The 23,560-nt window shown below is 39.3% G+C and overlaps 1 pseudogene; it reads right to left on the bottom strand.

Annotated features, from left to right (window-relative positions):
• Nucleotides 1-12,210: 12,210 nt before the first annotated feature.
• LOC148000443 (elongin-C pseudogene) lies at nt 12,211-12,616 on the bottom strand (annotated as a pseudogene).
• Between the last annotated feature and the right edge of the window lie 10,944 nt (nt 12,617-23,560).

The raw sequence follows: 23,560 nt of genomic DNA on the forward strand, positions 1-23,560 counted from the left end.
CCTACAAGGAGGAGTGTTCCTCTTTCTCCACATCCTCACCAACATCTGTTGTCACCTGAGATTTTGTTCTTAGTCATTCTACTGGTGTGAGGTGGAATCTCTTCATTTTCTTGATTTACATTTCCCTGATGATTAAGGATATTCAATAGTTCCTTAGGAGTTTCTGGGCCATTTGATATTCCTCAGTTTAGAATTCTTTATTTAAGTTTGCACCTCCTCATTTTGTAATAGAGCTATTTGATTCTCTGGAGTCTAAACATAGATTTCTTTGTATACGTTGCATATTAGCCTTCTATCAGATGTAGGAGTCGTAAAGATCTTTTTCTAATCTGTTAGTTTCCATTTTGTCCTAATGACAGTGTCCTTTTCCTTGCATAATCTTTGCAATTTTTTGAGGTCTCATTTTTTGATACTTGAAATTGGAGCCTAAGCTATTGGTGTTCTATTCAGGAAAATTTCCCCAGTGCCCATGTGGTCCAGGCTCTTCCCCAATTTTCCTTTTATTATTTTGAGTGTATCTGCTTCTATGTGGAGATCCTCAATTCACGTGGACTTTAGCTGTGTACAGGGTGACAAGAAAAGTTTGATTTGCATTCTACATGCTGACTGCCAGTTGATTCAACAGCATTTGCTGGAAATGCTGTCTTTTTTCCACTGAATGACTTCAGTGTCTTTGTCAAACATCAAGTGACCAAAGTTGTGTGGGTTCATTTCTCTGTCTCCAATTCTACTCCCTTGATCAACCTGCTTGTCTGTGTACTAAACCATGCAGTTTTTATCACTATTGATATGTAATACAGCCTGACGCCTGGGATGGTGAGTCTCCCAGAAGTTCTTTCATTTTTGAGGACAGTTGATTCTTTGTATAGTCCTTTTTGTTTCTACTTGGCTGATTTCAGCTCTGAGTTTCATTATTTCCTGCGTTCTACTCCTCCTGGGTGTATTTGCTCCTTTTTGTTCTAGAGCTTTTAGGTGTGCTGTCAAGCTGTTGACCTATGCTCTCTCCTGTGTCTTTCTGCAGGCACTCAGAGCTATGAGTTTTCCTCTTAGCACAACTTTCGTTTTGTCCCATAAGTTTGGGTATGTTGTACCCTCATTTTCATTAAATTCTAAGAAGTCTTTAATTTCTTTATTTCTTCCTTTTCTAGGATATCATTGAGTAGAGCATCGCTCATCTTTAATTTCTTTCTTCAGAAGCTTGAAGTTCTTATCATACAGATCTTTCTCTTGCTTGGTTAAAGTCACACCGAGTTATTTTATATCAATTCGGACTATTATGAAGGGTGTCATTTCCCTAATTTCTTTCTCGGCTTGTTTCTTTTTTGTATAGAGGAAGGCTACGGATTTCTTTGAGTTAATTTCATACCCAGCCACTTTGCTGGAGGTGTTTATGTATTTTATGTATTTACATTTCAAATGTTATCCCCTTCTTTGCCTCTCCCATTCCTCTCCACAACCCCTGATTCTATGAAGACTTTCTTAATATACAGAGCATTAATGTTAATAGACAGTACTGGAAAATTAATCATAAGACAAATTGTCAACTTTGGGACAAAAATATCAATAATGAATATTAGATCAATATTACCTGTTTGCTAATGGATAAAAGACATTTTGAACAGGAACTGTGACCATGCCCCCTCACAGAAGGTGAGTGAGGACCTTCTGTACTGTTGATTTTGCACTGATATACTTGTGATGGTCAGAGATTGCCATTGACTTCCTCTCACTTTCCATACATGTGGAGCTAAGTGTGTAGTGGTCAGAGGGCAGAGCCAACTGACGGTTCTGTTCTACCACATTGTGGCTTCTGAGGACTGAACTCAGGCCATCAGGCCACCCTGTGGGTTCCACCTCTAGTCCCTCTGTTCTGGAGACAAACTTTACTCACCCACGTTCCTGGTGTGATTGATTTACTATCTTGGAGCACATTGATACTCACACTTGCAGGCAAGTAAGCTTTGGGGCTCCCCTTATCCCCACATCTACAGTCAGTTTCTCAGGGCAAATGTTTTACCAAGTGAGTTTTACTTGCCACCACAACCCTTCATTTTTTTGGGAGGGGTTTGTTTGATTTTTTTTATTTCCATTTCAAATGTTATCTCCTTTCCTGGTTTCCCATCCCTGTACAGCCTATCACATCACCCCTTCCCAATTTCTATGTGGGTTTTCCCCCACCCATCTACTCACCTCTTCCCACCTCACTGCTTTAGCATTTTCTTACACTGGGGGATAGAGCCTTGGCAAGACCAAGGGCTTCTCCTCCAATTAGTTCCCATCAAGGCCATCCTCTGCTACATATGCACCTGAGGCCATGGGTCAGCCAATGTGTACTCTGTAGATGGAGGGACATCTGAATTCTTTCCAGCTCCTGGCATTTACAAATAAGGGTTCTATGAACAAAATGGAGCATGTTTCCCTGCTATATTTTGGAGCCCCTTTTGGGTATATGCCCACTAGGGGGTATAGCTGGGTCCTCAGGTAGTACTATGTCCAATTTTCTGAGGAACTTACAAACTAATTTCCAGAATTATTTTGCCAGCTTGCTCTCCCACATACAGTGGAGGAGTGTTCCTCTTTCTCCACATCCCCGTCAACATTTGTTGTCACCTTAGATTTTGTCCTTAGTCATTCTGAGTGGTGTGAGGTCAAATCTCAGCATTTTCTTGGTTTGATTTTTGCTGATGATTAAGGATGTTTAATAGTTCCTTAGGAGCTTCAGGGCCATTTGATATTCCTCAGCTTAGAATTCTTTGTTTAGCTCTGTACCTCATTTTGTAGTAGAGTTATTTGATTTTCTGCAGTCTAAACTTCTAGATTTCTTTATATATATTACATATTACCCTTCTATCAGATATAGGATTGGTAAAGATCTTTTCCCAATCTGTTGTTTTCTATTTTGTCCTAATGACAGTGTCCTTTTCCTTGCATAATCTTTGCAATTTTTTGAGGTCCCATTTGTTGAATCTTGATCTTAAAGCATAAGCTATTGGTGTTCTATTCAGGAAATTTTCCCTAGTGCCCACGTGTTCCAGGGTCTTCCCCAATTTTCCTTTTATTATTTGGAGTGTATCTTCTTCTATGTGGAGATCCTCAATTCGCTTGGATTTTAGCTGTGTACGGGGTGATAAGAAACATTTGATTTGCATTGTCCATGCTGACTGCTGGTTGATCCAGCAACATTTGTTCAAAATGCTATATTTTTTCCAGTGGATGTTTTTAGGTCCTTTGTCAAACATCAAGGGCCCATAGGTGTGTGGGCTCATTTCTGGGTCTCCACTTCTATTCCATTGATCTGCCTGTCTGAATCTGTACCAAACCATACAGGTTTTATCACTATTGCTATATAATACAGCTTGAGGCCTGGGATGGTGATTCTCCCAGAAATTCTTTTATAGTTGAAGATAGTTTTCACTATCCTGGATTTCTTGTCATTTCAAACGAATTTGCAAATTGCTCTTTCTACCTCTATGAAGAATAGAGTTGAAATTTTCATGGGGATTACATTGAATTTGTAAATTCCCTTTGGTCAGATGGCCATTTTACATTTTTATTCCCGTCAATCCATGAGCATGGGAGATCTTCCCATCTTATGAGATCTTTTTCAAATTCTTTCTTCAGAAACTTGAAGGTCTTGTCAAAGAGATCATTCACTTGCTTGGTTAGAGTAACACCGAGGTATTTTTTTTAACATCTGTTACTATTGTGAAGTGCATTATTTCCCGATTTCTTTTTGAGCCTGTTTATCCTTTGAATAGAGGAAGGCTACTGATTTTAGTGGTATTTCTTCAAGTTTATCTCCATTTAGTTTGATGTTGGCTACTGGTTTGCTGTATATTGTTTTTACTATGTTTAGATTTGGGACTTGAATTCCTGATCTTTCCAAGACTTTTAAAATGAAGGCTAGCCTTCATTCTTTTTTTTTAACTTTAAATATATTATAGCTTTTATTAGATACAAGTTTATTTAGATTTGTTTTGACTGTGGCAAACTTAACTAGCTCCAGAGATAATGTTGGCAATTTTGAATCAATCCCTTTCTGTGAGCACACAGTGGCATTACTGAGCTAATTAATGTTCTGGAGCCATCTGGAGCTAGACAGGATTAGTGTCTCAAGAGGGACAGATAAAAGCCCTTTTGGAGGCTTCTATCCTATTCTACAGTGCCCGTATCTAAAACAAACCACGAACAGCAAAATCCCATAAATCAGTTAGTCAGTAAATAGATAATGTGATACCTAGAAAAGCAATACATGTGTATCAAGCTACTCTTTGGTTGGTGTTTTAGTCTCTGGGGACTCTGCGATTCTGGTTGGTTGATAGTGTTGTTCTTCCTGTGGTGTTGAAACCCCTTCAGCTCCTCCAGTCTGTTTCCTCCTCCTCCTTCTCCTCCTCAGGCTGCTGCTGCTGCTGCTTTATTCCCTTTCCTAGTTTCCTCTCTATATGCCCCCGTCCCCTCCCCCTTCCCTATAAGGGTATTCTCCCCCCAAACCCACACCCTTTACAACCTACCCCTATATTCCCCTGCACTGTGGGTCCACCCAGGGTAGGACCAAGGGTTTCCCCTTCCACTAGTGTTCAACAAGTCTATTCTCTGATACATAAGCAGTTGGAGCCCTGGGTCCATGTATACTCTTTGGGTAGTGGTTTAGTCCCTGGGCATCTCTGACATTGTTGTTCTTATCGGCTTGCAAGCACCTTCAGCTCTTTCAATCCTTTCTCTAATTCCCCAAAAGGGAGTCCTGTTCTAAGTTCAGTAGTTTGCTGTTAGTGTTCACCTCTGCATTTGACATGCTCTGTGTGTCTCTCAGGAGACATCTATATCCGGTCCGTGTCATCACACATTTCTTAGCTTCATCAGTCAAATGTAGTTTTGGTGGCTGTATATGTATGGGCCACATGTGGGGCAGGCTCTGAATGGCTGTTCCTTCAGGCTCTGCTCTAAACTTTGCCTCTATTTCCCTCCTATGGATATTTTTGTTATCCCATTTCAGAAGGAGTGGAAGCATCTGTATTTTATTCATCCTTTGTCATGAGCTTCATGTGGTCTGTGGATTGCATCTAGAGTAATTCGAGGTTTTCGGCTAATATCCACTTATGAATGAGTGCATACCATGTGTGTTTTTCTGTGATTGGGTTACTTCACTCAGGATGATATTTTCTAGTTCATTCCATTTGCCTATGAATTTCATGAAGTCATTGTTTTTGATTGCTGAGTAGTACTCCATTGTGTAGATGTACCTTATTTTCTGAATCCATTCCCCTGTTGAAGGGCATCTGGGTTCTTTCCAGCTTCTGGCTATTATAAATAAGGCTGCTATGAACATAGTGGAGCGTGTTTCCTGGTTGTTTGTTGGGGCATATATTGGGTATATGCCCAGGAGAGGTGTGGCTGGGTCCTCAGGTAGTGGAAATTTCTCAGGAACCTCCTGGCTGATTTCCAGAGTGGTTGTACCAGTCAGCAATCCTACCAACAATGGAAGAGTTTTCCTCTTTATCCACATCCTGGCCAGCATCTGCTGTCACCTGAGTTTTTTTATCGTAGCCATTCTTACTGGTGTGAGTGGAATCTCAGGGTTTTTTGATTTGTACACCCCTGATGACTAAGTATGCTAAACATTTCTATAGGTGCTTCTCAGCCATTTGATATTCCTCAGCTGAGAATTCTTTGTTTAGCTCTGAACCCAAATTTTAATAGGGTTATTTGGCTCTCTGGACTCTAAGTTCTTGTTTTTGTTTTTTGTTTTTTTTTTTTTTGTATATTTTCGATATTAGCCCTGCATCAGATGTAATATTGGTAAAGATCTTTTCCAAATCTGTTGGTTGATGTTCTGTTCTATTGAAAAGTATCCATTGCATTACAGAAGCTTTGCAGTTTTATGAGGTTCCATTTGTCAATTTTTGACCTTAGCACATAAGCCATTGTTGTTTTGTTTAGGAAAATTTCCCCAGTGCCCATTTGTGTGAGTCTATTCTCCAGTTTTTCTTCTATTAGTTCCAGTGTATATGTTTTAATGTTGATGTTCTTGATCCACTTGGACTTAAGCTTTGTACAGGGAGATAAGAATTGTTTGATTTGTATCTTTTACATGCTAACCTATTGAATGAGCACCATATATTGAAAATGCTATCTTTTTACAAATGGATGGTTTTTGCTCTTTGTCAAAGATCAATTGACCAAAGGTGGGTGGGTTCAGGTCTGGGTCTTCAAATATATTTCACTGATCTGTCTAGCTGTCTATGTTACTAAACCATACAGTTTTTTTTTCCACTATTGCTCTGTAATACTGCTTGAGGTCAGGAATGATGATTTCCCCAGAAGTTCTTTTATCATTGAGTATAGGTTTTGCTATCCTGGTTTTTTTTTTATTCCAAATGAATTAGTAAATTGCTCTTTCTATGTCTGAAGAATTGAGTTGGATTTTTGATGGGGATTGCAGTGAATTTGTAGATTGCTTTTGGCAAAATGGCCACTTTTACTATATTAATCCTGCTAATCCATGAGAATGTGAGGCCGTTCCATCTTCTGATATCTTCTTCAATGTCTTTTCAGAGACTTGAAGTTCTTGTTATACAGATCTTTCACTTATTTCGTTAAAGTCACACTGAGGTATTTTATATTATTGCGACTATTGTGAAGGGTGTCATTTCCCTAATTTTACTCAGCCTGTTTTTCCTTTGAGTGGAGGAAGGCTACTAATTTTTTTTGAGTCATTTTGTACCCAAAAATTTGCTGAAGTTAATATCAGGTTTTGTAATTCTCTGGTGGACCTTTTGGCGTCACTTAAATATACTATCCTATCGTTGGCAAATAGCCATATTGTGACATCTTCCCTCCCACTTTGTATCCCTTGACCTCCTTTTGTTGTCTGACTGCTCTGGCTCGGAATTCCAGGGCTGTATTGAATAAGTAGTTACAGTGCAGGCAGCCTTATCTAGTCCCTGATTTTAGTGGGATTTCATCAAGTTCCTCTCCATTTAGTTTGATGTTAGTTACTGGTTCACTGTATATTGTTTTTACTATGTTTAGTTATGGGTTTTGATTTCCTGATCTTTCCAGGACTTTTTTTTTGTTGTTTTCTCTTTATTACAAAATATAACATTTATGCAATGAAATATTGTATCTGAGCCATACCTTTTACATAATAAAGTATCAAATGTATGTGCTACTGAAAAAGATGAGTTCATTATCATATAATGGATAGAAGTTATATAATAATTATAAGATAAAACCATTAAATACACATATACTTTATAGTAGAGAAAACAATCTTTGAATTTTAGAAATGGTCCTGGGGTTAGAAACTTGTTGAAGTCAAATTTTTTTTATTAATTTGAGTATTTCTTATTTACATTTCGAGTGTTATTTCCTTCCCCGGTTTCCGGGCAAACATCCCCCTAATCCCTCCCCCTCCCCTTCACTATGGGTGTTCCCCCTCCCCATCCTTCCCCCATTGCTGCCCTCCTCCCAACAATCACTTTCACTGGGGGTTCAGTCTTAGCAGGACCCAGGGCTTCCCCTTACACTGGTGCTCTTACTAGGATATTCATTGCTTCCTATGAGGTCAGAGTCCAGGGTCAGTCCATGTATAGTCTTTAGGTAGTAGCTTAGACCCTGGAAGCTCTGGTTGCTTGGCAGTGTTGTTCATAAGGGGTCTTGAGCCCCTTCGAGCTCTTCCAGTTCTTTCTCTGATTCCTTCAATGGGGTCCTATTCTCAGTTCAGTGGTTTGCTGCTGGCATTCGCCTATGTATTTGCTGTACTCTGGCTGTGTCTCTCAGGAGAGATCTACATCCCGCACCTGTCAGCCTGCCCTTCATTGCTTCATCCATCTTGTCTAATTGGGTGGCTGTATATGTATGGGCCACATGTGGGGCAGGCTCTGAATGGGTGTTCCTTCTGTCTCTCTTTTAATCTTTGCCTCTCTATTCCCTGCCAAGGGTATTCTCGTTCCACATTTAAAGAAGGAGTGAAGCATTCACGTTTTGATCATCTGTCTTGAGTTTCATGTGTTCTAGGCATCTAGGGTAATTCAAGCATTTGGGCTAATAGCCACTTGTCAATGAGTGCATACCATGTGTGTTTTTCTGTGATTGGGTTACCTCACTCAGGATGATATTTTCCAGTTCCAACCATTTGCCTACGAATTTCATAAAGTCATTGTTTTTGATAGCTGAGTAATAATATTCCATTGTGTAGATGTACCACATTTTCTGTATCCATTCCTCTGTTGAAGGGCATCTGGGTTCTTTCCAGCTTCTGGCTGTTATAAATAAGGCTGCTATGAACATAGTGGAGCACGTGTCTTTTTTATATGTTGGGGCATCTTATGGGTATATGCCCAAGAGAGGTATAGCTGGATCCTCAGGCAGTTCAATGTCCAATTTTCTGAGTAACCTCCAGACTGATATCCAGAATGGTTGTACCAGTCTGCAACTCCACCAACAATGGAGGAGTGTTCCTCTTTCTCCACATCCTCTCCAGCATCTGCTGTAACCTGAGTTTTTGATCTTTGATCTTAGCCATTCTCACTGGTGTGAGGTGAAATCTCAGGGTTGTTTTGATTTGCATTTCCCTTATGACTAAAGATGTTGAACATTTCTTTAGGTGTTTCTCAGCTATTCGGCATTCCTCAGCTGTGAATTCTTTGTTTAGCTCTGAACCCCATTGTTTAATAGGGTTATTTGTCTTCCTGTGGTCTAACTTCTTGAGTTCAGTGTATATTTTGGATATAAGGCCTCTATCTGTTGTAGGATTGGTAAAGATCTTTTCCCAATCTGCTGGTTGCCGTTTTATCCTAACCACAGTGTCCTTTGCCTTCCAGAAGCTTTGCAGTTTTATGAGATCCCATTTGTCGATTCTTGATCTTAGAGCATAAGCCATTGGTGTTTTGTTCTGGAAATTTTTTCCAGTGCCCATGTGTCCCAGATGCTCCCCTAGTTTTTCTTCTATTAGTTTGAGTGTATCTGGTTTGATGTGGAGGTCCTTGATCCACTTGGACTTAAGCTTTGTACAGGGTGATAAGCATGGATCGATCTGCATTCTTCTACATGTTTACCTCCAGTTGAACCAGCACCATTTGCTGAAAATGCTATCTTTTTTCCATTGGATGGTTTTGGCTCCTTTGTCAAAAATCAAGTGCCCATAGGTGTGTGGGTTCATTTCTGGGTCTTCAATTCTATTCCTTTGTTCTATCTGTCTGTCTGTGTACCAATACCATGCAGTTTTTATCAGTATTGCTCTGTAATACTGCTTGAATTCAGGGATAGTGATTCCCCCTGAAGTCCTTTTATTGTTGAGGATAAATTTAGCTATCCTGGGTTTTTTTGTTATTCCAGATGAATTTGAAAATTGTTCTGTCTAACTCTTTGAAGAATTGGATTGGTATTTTGATGGGGATTGCATTGAATCTGTGGATCGCTTTTGGTAAAATGGCCATTTTTGCTATGTTAATCCAGCCAATCCATGAGCATGGGAGATCTTTCCATCTTCTGAGGTCTTCTTCAATTACTTTCTTCAGTGTCTTGAAGTTCTTATTGTACAAATCTTTTACTCTTTGGTTAAAGTCACGCCGAGGTACTTTATATTATTTGGGTCTATTATGAAGGGTGTCGTTTCCCTAATTTCTTTCTCGGTTGTTTCTCTTTTGTGTAGAGGAAGGCTACTGATTTATTTGAGTTAATTTTATATCCAGCCACTTTACTGAAGTTGTTTATTAGCTTTAGTAGTTCTCTGGTGGAATTTTTGGGATCACTTAAATGTACTATCATATCATCTGAAAATAGTGATATTTTGACTTCTTCTATTCCAGTCTGTATCCCCTTGACCTCCTTTTGTTGTCTGATTGCTCTGGCTAGAACTTCAAGAACTGTGTTGAATAAGTAGGGAGAGAGTGGGCAGCCTTGTCTAGTCCCTGAGTTTAGTGGGATTGCTTCAAGTTTCTCTCCATTTAATTTAATGTTAGCAACTGGTTTGCTGTATATGGCTTTTACTATGTTTAGGTATGGGCCTTGAATTCCTATTCTTTCCCAGACTTTTATCATGAAGGGGTGTTGAATTTTGTCAAATGCTTTCTCAGCGTCTAATGAAATGATCATGTAGTTTTGTTCTTTCAGTTTGTTTATAAAATGGATCACGTTGATGGTTTTCCGTATATTAAACCATCCCTGCATGCCTGGGATGAAGCCTACCTGATCATGGTGGATGATTGTTTTGATGTGCTCTTGGATTCGGTTTGCCAGAATTTTATTGAGTATTTTTGTGTCTATATTAATAAGGGAAATTGATCTGAAGTTCTCTTTCTTTGTTGGGTCTTTGTGTGGTTTAGGAATAAGAGTAATTGTGGCTTCATAGAAGGAATTTGGTAGTGCTTCATCTGTTTCAATTTTGTGGAATAGTTTGGATAGTATTGGTATGAGGTCTTCTATGAAGGTCTGATAGAATTCTGCACTAAACCCGTCTGGACCTGGGCCCTTTTTGGTTGGGAGACCTTTAATGACTGCTTCTATTTCCTTAGGAGTTATGGGGTTGTTTAACCGGTTTATCTGTTCCTGATTTAACTTCAGTACCTGGTATCTGTCTAGGAAATTGTCCATTTCCTGCCGATTTTCAAGTTTTGTTGAATATAGGCTTTTATACTAAGATCTGATGATTTTTTTAATTTCCTCTGAATCTGTAGTTATGTCTCCCTTTTCATTTCTGATTTTGTTAATTTGGACACACTCTCTGTGTCCGCTCGTTAGTCTGGCTAAGGGTTTATCTGTCCCGTTGATTTTCTCAAAGAACCAACTTTTGGTTCTGTTGATTCTTTCTATGGTCCTCTTTTTTTCTACTTGGGTGATTTCAGCTCTGAGTTTGATTATTTCCTGCCTTCTACTCCTCCTGGGTGTATTTGCTTCTTTTTGTTCTAGAGCTTTTAGGTGTGCTGTCAAGCTGCTGATATAGGCTCTCTCCTGTTTCTTTCTGCAGGCACTAAGAACTATGAGTTTTCCTCTTAGCACAGCTTTAATTGTGTCCCATACGTGTGGGTATGTCGTACCTTCATTTTCATTAAATTCTAAGAAGTCTTTAATTTCTTTCTTTATTTCTTCCTTGCCCAGGTTATCGTTTAGTATATTGGACCATCCTTTCATCCTTGGGCTGAAGCCTAACTGATCATAATGGGTGATTATTTTGATGTGTTCTTGCATTCACTTTGCAAGATTTTTATTGAGTATTTTTACATCAATAATCATAAGGGTAAATGGTCTCAAGTTCTCTTTCTTTGTTGGATTTTTGTGTGGTTTAGTTATAAGAGTAACTGTCGTTTCAAAGAAGGAATTTGGTAGTGCTCTGCCTATTTCTGTTTTGGGAACTAATCTGGACAGTATTGATATGAGGTCTTCTATGAAGGCCTGATAGAATTCTGCAGTAAATTCATGGAGTCCTGGGTTCTCTTTGATTGGGAGACTCTTAATAACTGCTTCTACTTCTTTAGGAATTATGGTGTTGTTTAGATGTTTATCTGTTTCTGATTTAACTTTAGTACCTTGTATTTGTCTAGAAAATTGTCTATTTCCTCCAGATTTTCCAGTTTTGTTGAATATATGCTTTTGTAGTAGGATTTGTTGATATTTTTAATTTCCTCAGATTTTTTTCTTATGTCTCCCTTTTCCCTTCTGATTTTGTTAATTTGGATACACTCTGGGTATTCTTGCTAAGGGTTTATCTATCTTGTTGATTTTGTCGAAGAACCAGCTCCTGCTTTTGTTGATTCTTTGTGTACTCTTTTTTTTAAAAACTTGGATGATTTTAGCTCTTAGTTTTATTATTTCTTCCCTTCTATTCCTCTTGTGTGTATTTACTTCTTTTGGCTCTAGACTTTTTAGATGTGCTGTCAAGCTGCTGAGTATGCTCTCTCCTGTTTCTTTTGGCGGCACTCAGAGCTATGAGTTTTCCTTTTAGTACTGCTCTCACTGTGTCCTAAATGTTTGGGTGTGTTGTATCTTCATTTTCATTAAATTCTAAGAAATCTTTTTTTTTTTAAACTGGCATTATTTATTTATTTTTTGGCTTGTGAAACTTCCTTAATTTGTTGATGTAGCAAACAAATTTCAACTCTGCTATGCAAATGACAGAAGAAATCTGCTCAGCAATTAACTTTAGCGTTCAATTTCATAAAGGCAACATGCTATATGTGAAAAAATTACTAACTGAACTACAGGTATTAAATACTGAAAAAAATTAACAGTTTATTATAATTTATCTTATTTAACAATCTAAGAAGTTCACGGCCATCAGCAGTTCCAGTGCAATTTCAGGTGCAGTTGGGAATTCAGGAATTTCAGTGGAGCTGTTAGTATAGCGGACCTTGTAGGTAAAATACATGCACACTTTCGATAGCACATGTGAAGGGATCTCTCTAAAGTTGACCTCATTGGTTTCATTCTCCGCAAACTGACCTGGACCACTCAACATGGCCTTTATTGTTCCTGATGTTAATGCATGTTCTCTTTTTACAATAAATTCATGACCATCAGAAGATATTAATTTCACATACATGGCATCAGGGCCTTCACAGCCACCATAGGTTTTCTCCTCTCCATCCATTATGTTCTTATAAAATTCTATTTGATCCCAGAGGAAATAAATAGTTTCCTGGCGAGGCCGAGAAGCAGTCATCTAGTAACTTGCATCCGAAGGAAGTGCTAAGAAATCTTTAATTTCTATCATTAATTCTTCCTTGACCAAGTTTTCATTGAGTAGTGTGTTGTTAAACTTCAATGTATCTGAGGGCATTCTGCCATTATTGTTTTTATTGAAGACCAGCCTTTGTCCATGGTGATCTGATAGGACAAATAGAATTATTTCTATCTTCCTGTATCTATTGATGCCTATTTTTTTGACAAATTATATGGTCAATTTTCGAGGAGGTACTATGAGGTACTGAGAAGAATGTAAATCCTTTTGTTTTATTATTTAATGTTCTATAAATATTTGTTAAATCCATTTAGTATATAACTTCTGTTAGTTTCTCTATGTCGCTGTTTAATTTCTGTTTCTCTTATCTGTCCATTGATGAGAATGTGGTATTGAAAGTGGACAGATGTGTCTGTCTGTCCTGTGGTCTCAGGATGTTCCATACTTCTTGGTGTTTAGATCTCTTTTCCATGGGATTTGAGATCAGGGAGCAGTGTGATGGGCTAGGCCCTCATTCGTATTTCATATTTTTTTGCTTGAAGGGGAATTGATGGCACACCAGCATATTTTCCGAAGTCCACATGCTTCTTAATCATTTTGTTATTTTAAGGTGTTTATTAGTTGTTAAGGTAGAGCTTCATATAAATAATCCAAGAATGAATTATAGTTTGAAAATATTCTTATGCTTATTGAATATTTTCTTCAAACTCTGATTTGTCCAACTATAGTTTTTCATTCTGTCAGTCCATTTATTCCTCACATGTAATTAAATGTCTATTGTGTATAATACACATTTTAATATATCTCAAGGTCAGGTTGGGGATTTGGCTCAGTGGTAGAGCCCTTGCCTAGCAAGCACAAGGTCCTGGGTTCGGTCCCCAGCTCCGAAAAAAAAATATAACTCAAGGACTTCCCATTCTTAAACCTTTATGTTTCTCTGCCCAGTCAAGCTTCCTTACATCATATAAATGTAAATATAGCATGAAATGACCCTTGCTTTTTGGAACTCTCATTTCATTTTGCTGAAACCTTTTTGAATCTCATATATAGGAGATTGGATGCCATAGTTTATCTCCTTCTACTTATATTTACCAAATTTAGTGTAAGTCCAGGGATACATTGACCATTTTAAAACAAAATGCAAGGTCCTGCTTTGCTACATTTTTGCTCCCGGGTTAACATGGATACTTTATTTATTACCTAAGCAATATGTTGTGATCCTAATGGTAGCAAATATAGAAAGCTTAATCATGGGCATAAAAAATGAAATTTGGATTGAAAAAGTCAAAGTATTGGTGACTGGGGATTTCAATTTTCATTTGTTTATAAAATTTACAGTGAAACAATTGGTCTGTAGATCTGCATCTGTAGGTCATGCCTATGATGTATCAATCATCTAGCTTAAGAAGCACAACATGACAGTCACCCACAAGTCATACAGCTTATCAAAAATCTGTCCCCAACACCTACATCATCCAAAGTAAAAGCCCACAGCCTGGCTACCATCCATAAGAATTGCCCATGTCCTGTCAGTCATCCACTGGAAATCCCCTCACCCTGTCTATCATCTACCAGCAACTCACAAAACCTGTCAGTCATCCAGAAGAAATTATCACAGTCTGTCAATCAGACATAACAAATGGCCATAGTCTGTTAATCACCCACAGGACATGGCGACTAACTTATATACAAACCTCTCAGAGCCGGTCAGTCATACATTAGAAACTCCCATAGCCAGTCATTCAATGGAGAGACCCACAGCCTGTCAGTCTTTCACAACATATCTCAAAGCCTGTGGATTATTCATAGGTAGTGTCAACAGCCTATCACTCAGCCCCAGGAAACATATACCAACTTTGTCACTTGTCCAAAGGACAAGCCCACACTCTATCTGTCATTCATAGGAAATACCTACACCCTGTCCATCATTGATAAGAAATAGCCAAAGCCTGTCAACCATACATAGTATGTATCTACCATTGTTCAGTATGCATAACAAATATGCACAGACTTTCAGTCAGTCCTCCATGGTAAATGACTGCTACATGAAATCATCCATAGAAAGTACCCACAACCTGTAAGGCATTCATAGGAAAAACCAACAACCTGTCAATCATGTGTAGGAAAGAGTTGCCTGTTTGTCAGCTACATGGCACACCCCCAACTTGGTAGTCATCTGGGGGAAAAATCTACATCCTATCAATAACCCATAGGAATTGCCCATAGCCTTAGAACCATTTATAAGAAATTTCAATATCCTTTCAAACAGCCACAGTAAAGTCAACAGCCTCTCAGTCATCAATTAGAAACACGCACAGTCTGTCAGTCATCCACAGATCACATACATTGCGTGAGAGTCATCCATAGGAAAAGCTAAGTGCCTGTCATGCATACAAAGGAAATGAACACAACCAGTAAATCATGCATAGGAATCTTCAACAGTGTGTCAGTTATCAAGAGAAAATTCACACAGTCTTTCAATTATCCAACAGTATTCAATTAAGATTAAACAGAAAAATTTCCAAAATCCACAACCCTCACACACTGATATCATAAATAGGGACATGATAAACCTGGAGACAGCACACAATAAATCATGCCGAGAGCAAAGATCCATCTCTGCCTCAGGCTCCTCCTCCTACATCATTCAGACCTCAGGTTTGCCATGCAGAGCCGATCCTGTTACCATGCCTGCTTGAAATCAAATGGGGAGATGTTTGTGATGAGGAACTTCATCAATTTATTCTAATAGCTTTATAAAAATCATGTAGTGAAGGAAGCGCAGGATTTTGTTTCTGTTGACAGCACATTTTCAGAAGGGTTTAGTCCACGGTTTTTCTGCATACGGTAGCTAATTCTTCAGAGCTCCTGATAAAGCAGAAGAGTGTGTAATGTGAAAACAAGGCCCTGCCTTGTGTGTCCATTCAAGAGTCCAACCTCACCTTATTTCAATTATATTGACAATAGCAACAAGAAACGTCAGTAAAATGAAAGGAAATGCCTCATTGTGAATATGATCACATTTTACCATTGAAAGAAACACAGATGTTTAAACAATATGCACATAGAATTAATATTTAATTAATGAATTCTAGTGACAGGTTTACAACGTGCCTCAATGGTTTACATTCCTTTCTTTTATTCAGTATTTTTTCCTCCATCTTTATTAACTTGGGTATTTCTTATTTAAATTTCAACTGTTATTCCCTTTGCCAGTTTCTGGGCCAAATCCCCCAACCACTCCCCTTCCCCTACTATATGGGTGTTACCCTCCCCATCTTCCCCTGTTACTGCCCTCCCCCCAATAATCACGTTCACTGGGGGTTCAGTCATGGCAGGACCAAGGGCTTCCCCTTCCACTGGTGCTCTTACTAGGCTATTCATTGCTACCTATGCAGTTGGAGCCCAGAATCAGTCCATGTATAGTCTTTGGGTAGTGGCTTAGTCCCTGGAAGCTCTGGTTGGTTGGCATTGTTGTTCATATGGCGTCTCATCCCCTTCAATCTCTTTCAGTCCTTTCTCTGATTCCTTCAACGGGGGTCCTGTTCTCAGTTCAGTGGTTTGCTGTTCGCGTTCGCCAACGTATTTGCCTTATTCTGGCTGTGTCTCTCAGGAAAGATCTATATCTGGTTCCTTTCAGCCTGCACTTCTTTGCTTCATCCATCTTATCTAGTTTGGTGGCTGTATATTTATGGGCCACATGTGGGGCAGGCTCTGAATGGGTGTTCCTTCAGCCTCTGTTCTAAACTTTGCATCCCTATTCCCTCCCAAGGGTATTCTTGTTCCCCTTTTAAAGAAGGAGTGAAGCATTCACATTTTGGTCATCCCTCTGGAATTTCATGTGTTCTATGCATCTAGGGTAATTCGAGCATTTGGGCTAATATCTACTTATCAATGAGTGCATACATACCATGTGTGTTTTTCTGTGATTAGGTTACCTCACTCAGGATATTTTCCAGTTCCATCCACTTGCCTTTGAATTTCATAAAGTCATTGTTTTTTGATAGCTGAGTAGTCTACATGTTTACGTGAAGGCTGTTAGTTTAAGACTGACTGCCATGCAGCTAAGATCAGGGTCTTAAAGCCCACACCCACAGTGACATGCCTATTCCAACAGGGTCACAACTTCTAATACTGCTACTTCCTCGGCTTCACACATACAAACCATCAGACCCAGGATACAGTTCAATATAATAAAGACAAGATAAGAATGGTACACAGCAAATATCATTCTAAAATATTTATGCCAAGCATTCACACTAAATCAGAAATCAGAAATGTGAAAAGTATATTTGATCTTCCCCTGTTCAATAAAATCATTGAAGTCTTAGCTAGAATAACAGCACAAGTGAATGAGATAGATGTACACCCTTGAAAGAATGAAGCCAATGTCACTTTATTTAGGCCTGGGTGGTTGATATACACAAAAGACTCTAAAGCCTCCACCAAAATTCCCCTGCAGCTATTCAATTATTCAGCATTGTATTAGAGGAAAAGCAATGCATAAAACCAAGTTAGTTTCCTAAATCCAAATACCCAGCACACTCTGCAAATAAGCAAACTAACAGATTCTCACAGACATTATAGATTAAATATAACCAAGGAATTGAATGACTTGTACAGTTAAAAACTCTAAACTTAATGTAAATTAACAGAAGAAGATACAGTAATATGGAAAGGCCCCACGCTCCTAGGTCAGAAGGATTAATATGGTGGAGTTGGATGTGATGGTTTATATTTCCTTGGCTCAGGGGTGGCACTATTAGAAGCGTGGTCCTGTTGGAGTAGGAGTGGCCCTGTTGGAGTAGGTGTGCGACTGTGTGTAAGGGGTTTAACACACTCATCCTAGCTGCCTAGAAGGCCGTATTCTGCAGGACCATCCAGATGAAGATCTACAGCTCTCAGATCCTCCTTCACCATGTCTGATTGGTGGCTGCAGTGATCCTGCTGTGATGATAACAGGTCTGAACCTCTGAGGCTGTAAACCAGCCCTAATGAAATGGTTTCCTTTTAAGAGTTGCATTGGCCATGGTGTCTGTTCACACAACTAAAGTCCTACGTAAGACAGTGGCCATAACACAAAAATTCATCTAGATAGTCTGTGCAATCCCCTAAGAATACCAACACGATTCTTTAATGACATTTAGAAATCCATCATTAATTTAATAGGTCAATATAAAGGAGCCATGTAGGTCAGCACAGTCATCAACATTAGCGCAGCTTGAGCCCTCACCGACACAGATTTGGAGTTAATACACCATAGAGGTAAAGCAATAATGAAATCTGCAACAGTATTCAAAGGCTCATAGGTTGGGAAACGTAATTAAGCATCTGTTCATAATTTTGTACACAGACAGCCATGAGTCATTGAACACCCCTGTCTGGGTTCAGGTAAAGCAGATGTCTACCCTTCAAGAGACTAGAGGCTCCAGGAAGCTTATACATATGGTGGAGTTGCTGGGCTGGGGATATCCTTGTGGAGGAGACAAGGGGTAGGGGGAGGAGGTATGCAATATTGAGATGTGGAACTGTCAGGGGGTGGATTGGGAGGGGAATGAAATCTGAAGTGTAAAAGTAAATAAATAAAAAATGGCTATCTTGCTGATAGCAATCTACTGATTCAATACAATCTATCAAAATTCCAATTCAATCCTTCATAGAGTCAGAAAGATGAATTTGGAAATTCACTTGGAATAACAACAAAAAAAAACAAGGATAGAGAAAACTATCCTCAACATAAAGAAATAATAACAATAAAAGATAGAATCACCGTCCTTGACCTCAAGCTGTATTACAGAGCAATAGTTTTAAAAACTGTATGGTATTAAAAACAGAGACAAGCAGGTAGATCAATGTAATAGAATTGAAGACACCGAAATGAACAAATACTCCTATGGTCCCTTGATGTTTGACAAAGGAAATATAACCATACAGTAGAAAAAAGATAGCTTTTTCAATAATTGTTGCTGGATCAACTGGAAGTTCGCACCCAGAAGAATGCATATTGATCTTCTTCCCTAGTGCAAAGCTCAAGGGCAAGTGGATCAAGGACATCCACATAAAAAGAAAACACTCAAAGCCAGAGGGGAAACTGTGGAGAAAAGCCTCGAACGTAGGGACTCTGCGGAAATTTTCCTGAAAAGAAACACCAATGGCTTCTGCTCAAGGACTTTCAAATGGGACCTCATAATATTGCAAAGCTTCTCTAAGGCAAAGGATACTGTCTTTAGGACAACACGGCAACCAAGAGATTGGGAAAAGGTCTTTACCAATCCTACATTCAATAGAGGTCTAATATCCAATATGTACTAAGAACTCAAGAACTTAGACTCCAGAGAGCCAAATAATCCTATTAGAGAAATGGATATAGAACTAAACAGAGAAATCTCAGCTGAGGAATATCGAACAACTGAAAAGTACCTGTAGAAATGTTCTTCAACAATCTTAGTCATTAGGGGAATGCAAATCAAAACAATGCTGAGATTCTACTTCACACCCCTCAGAGTGGCTAGGAACAAAACTCAGGTGACCACAGATTCTGACAAGAATGTGGAGAAAGCAGAACACTCCTCCACTGTTACTTGGATAGCGAGCTGGTACAACTGCTCTGGTAATCAGCTGGGGGTTTCCTCAGAAAATTGGACATAGTACTACCTGAGGACCCAGGTATACCCATTTCTGGGCATAGAGCCAATAGATGCTCCAACATATAACAGACAAACATGCTCCAGTAAGTCCATGGCAGCCTTATTTTTAATAGCTAGAAGCTGGAAAGAACCCAGAAGTCCATCAACAAAAGAATGGATACAGAGAATGTGGTACAATTACACAAACGCAGTACTACTCAGCTATTAAAAAGCAATGACTTCATGAAATTCATAGGCAAAAGGATGGAACTAGAAAATATCATCTTGAGTGAGGTGACCCCAGAAAATAACACAGATGGTGTGCACTCACTGATAAGTGAATAGTAGCCCTGAAGCTCAGATGAGCCAAGGTGCAATCCACAGATCACATAAAGCTCAAGAAGAAGGACAACCAAAATGTGTTTGTGTCAGTATTTCTTAGAAGGGGGAACAAAAATATTTATAGCAGGAAATATGAAGCCAAAATTTGGAGAAGAGATTGAAGGAAAGTATATATTAATTAACTAATTAATTAAAAAATAAAAATTAAAAATAAATCCATGGTATATGGGGAATTGACAGCACGTTAACAAATTATACTGATGAATAGAGACAGCTTCATGGAGAAGACAGAAACTTGGTCCATTACACAGAACAAGCACAAAAGTCAATGCCACATGCATCATGGAACAAAACATAAGACTTCATACCACAGATGTGGCAGATGAGAAAATAGGAAATATGTTTGACTTCGCTGTGCAGAATGGTACTTCCTGAACATTACTCCTATAGCATAGAGAATAAAAACATCCATTCATAAATCATACCTCCTGAAATTTAAAACATGGCATCAATCAATGATCATCATCATTTAGCTGAATATGATGCCTCTACCATTCGTAAAAATCTTAATAGATTCCTATAAAAATAAGTATATTTACTCTATAAACACAAGAAAAGCCTTATCTATTAAGCTTCACACCTACCAAGTAGCATTCATGATATGTAAAGTAGTCTGCATGATTTCAGAACAGAAATGCAAACATGGTTATTCCAAAGCTACAAATACTGCAAAGTAAACCAGTTACTGGCTCGTAAGATGTTCTGGTACAGTAGTGGAACACATATTATGGAAATAATTCTATTTCCTGATTCTATTTCAGACACACTCTATGTGATGGAAGCCAGGCCTGAAACTGCTAAAGCAGCCAAAATCCTAAGAGTAGATATGTCCTGAGCCAAGAGGAAAACTCAGTACTCTTATCCGTATCAATGAAATGACTGTCATAGCTATAGATCTGTGTTTGGAACCCTCATTAGAAAAGCATCATCTTCTTGTAGGCTATAGACACTAACACAGAGACCCCAACCTGGAAAGTGTACAGAGAAGGTGGTAACTCCATTTTAAATGGTATGACTCCTTTACATCTCTCCCTCAAGACTTCATTATCTCTATAGCAAATAAACGTAGAGATTCTAAGAGATTGGGGTGATAGATTACTGTAGTGAGTGACTTACCGACATAATACCAAGTCCCTAGTAAAAGAGAAGAAAAAACAACATGGAATCTGAGAAGTAATACTAAGAAGTCAATAGGATTCAAACAAGGAATTGCTGAGTGGATGAAGGTAGAGGTCAGTACTTTCCCTTTCGTGCATTCAGAGGACCTGTGGGAGCATCACCTAAGGACAGCACAATGGCACCAGCCACCCTGTGTTTCCCTTTAGTATTTAGCTATTTTAGTAATATCTGCAATTTAATGAGTATAAATATCCTCCACTTGGGAAGACAGATGTGATGTTTGGATTCCACTGAGCATGGATGTTTGTTAAAATTTATACTCAGTCTAATAGGTCAGGTCTGCACCTGAAGGGTGCACTGTGCACTCACTGATTTTGGTGAACAGGATTTTATGTGTGAAAAGAACAAATACTTCTCACGCATTTACCAGATGATGCAATCCAGGAGATTGGAACCTTGATCAAGGAGAATCCATGTCTCTGTGACTGCAGTGTCCTGGAGGTGACTCATTTGTCCTTCTTTGCCATCGGGCAGGCAGCAGGCCAATACCATGACAGTAGATGTATCCATGTCCAAGGTGATCCTTAGTGAAGCTCAGTTTTTTTCAGAGATAAAGTGACGTCACGAACAGCAGATGACGTTTGCAGACATGAAGATTTATGGAGTCTGGTCTGCGTACGCTGTAAAGTTGTAAAAGAAAGCCAGCACAGCACTGTTAGTAAAACAGTCCAAGGAGAGCAGTGGGCCTCTGATTTGTGAGGGTTTATCATGACATTGCTAAGTAGGACTCCCTCTTGTCAAGGATTCTGCTGCTAGTCCTAGTGACTCATCCTATGAGTGTTGACCTAAACTGTTTGCCTTTTAATTAAGAGTTTCCCATTAAGAATATCCTTGTATTTCCCTTATGAGCTAACCCAATCACAGAAAGACATACATGGTATGCACTCATTGATAAGTGGCTATTAGCCCAAATGCTTGAATTACCCTAGATCCCTAGAACAAACGAAACTCAAGATGGATGATCAAAATGTGAATGCTTCACTCCTTCTTTAAATGAGGAAAAAGAATACCCTTGGCAGGGAAGGGAGAGGCAAAAATTAAAACAGAGACTGAAGGAACACCCAATCAGAGCCTGCCCCACATGTGGCCCATACATATACAGCCACCCAATTAGACAAGATGGATGAAGCAAAGAAGTGCAGACCGACAGGAGCCGGATGTAGATCGCTCCTGAGAGACACAGCCAGAATACAGCAAATACAGAGGCGAATGCCAGCAGCAAACCACTGAACTGAGAATAGGTCCCCCGTTGAAGGAATCAGAGAAAGAACTGGAAGAGCTTGAAGGGGCTCGAGACCCCAAAAGTACAACAATGCCAAGCAACCAGAGCTTCCAGGGACTAAGCCACTACCTAAAGACTATATATGGACTGACCCTGGACTCTGACCCCATAGGTAGCAATGAATATCCTAGTAAGAGCACCAGTGGAAGGGGAAGCCCTGGGTCCTGCTAAGACTGAACCCCCAGTGAACTAGACTATGGGGGGAGGGCGGCAATGGGGGGAGGGTTGGGAGGGGAACACCCATAAGGAAGGGGAGGGGGGAGGGGGATTTTGCCCGGAAACCGGGAAAGGGAATAACACTTGAAATGTATATAAGAAATACTCAAGTTAATAAAAAAAAAAAAAAAAAAAAAAAGAATATCCTTGTAAGAGCACCAGTGGAAGGGGAAGCCCTGGATCCTGCTAAGACTGAACCCCCAGTGAACTAGATTGTTGGGGGGAGTGCGGCAATGGGGGGAGGATGGGGAGGGGAACACCCATAAAGAAGGGGAGGGGCAGGGATTAGGGGGATGTTTTTCTGGAAACCAGGAAAGGGAATAACATTCGAAATGTATATAAGAAATACTCAAGTTAATTAAAAAAAAAGTTTCCCATTAAAATGTTCTAAGTGAAAGCCACAAGTTTCTATACTCTTTATTACATCAGTAGCTTTTTAGTGTATTTTTCAAGTGAAAACCAGTCTTCAACTGGTACCCTTTAAAACTTCAGGAGCTCCTTCCAGTACCTGATGGAATTAGGATGCCCCATTCTGTGTGGGGTGTTTTCAGCAAAGGTCCCTGTATTGGACTCATGACTGCTAGCATTTGTTCCATCCGGAAGACCTAGTTTTACAGGAATGCCCCCAAAATTCACTCTTCCATCCTCTCTGACTCTGCTCAACAGCAGCACTGGAGCCTTGGAGGCTAGGATGCTGGTTGATTTTAAGCAACTCTACAAAATGTGGATATAATCTGGGAAAAGTGAATCACAGTAGAGGTATCTTCTCCATCACATTGTCCTGAGGGCAAGTCTGAAGCTCATTTTTTTGTGATTGATGTATAATTGCCCTGCTAAGTGTAAAAGACAAAAGAGAGAACCCCAAATGGTCCAGCATGATGAACGGGTAAACAGAGTTTATCATATTGATACAATGGACTAGTCTCTAGAGATGGACAGAGGCATTGACAGTATCTTATGATAAAAGAAGCTATTATTTAATGACCAAGAAAGGGGATATTTCTATATTAGATGACTTCATTTTTGTTAAATACGCAAAATGACCTGGTTGGTGGGGGCATAGAAATTTATCCCAGCACTCAGGAGGCAGAGGCATGTAGATTTTCACGAGTTTGGGGCCAGCCTAGTCTACAGAGGTAGATTCAGGAGAGCCAGAGCTACACACACTCAAACACACAC

The sequence above is a fragment of the Rattus norvegicus genome, chromosome 16, assembly GCF_021556685.1.
Source record: "Rattus norvegicus strain SHRSP/BbbUtx chromosome 16, alternate assembly SHRSP_T2T, whole genome shotgun sequence".
Classification (NCBI taxonomy): Eukaryota; Metazoa; Chordata; class Mammalia; order Rodentia; family Muridae; genus Rattus; species Rattus norvegicus.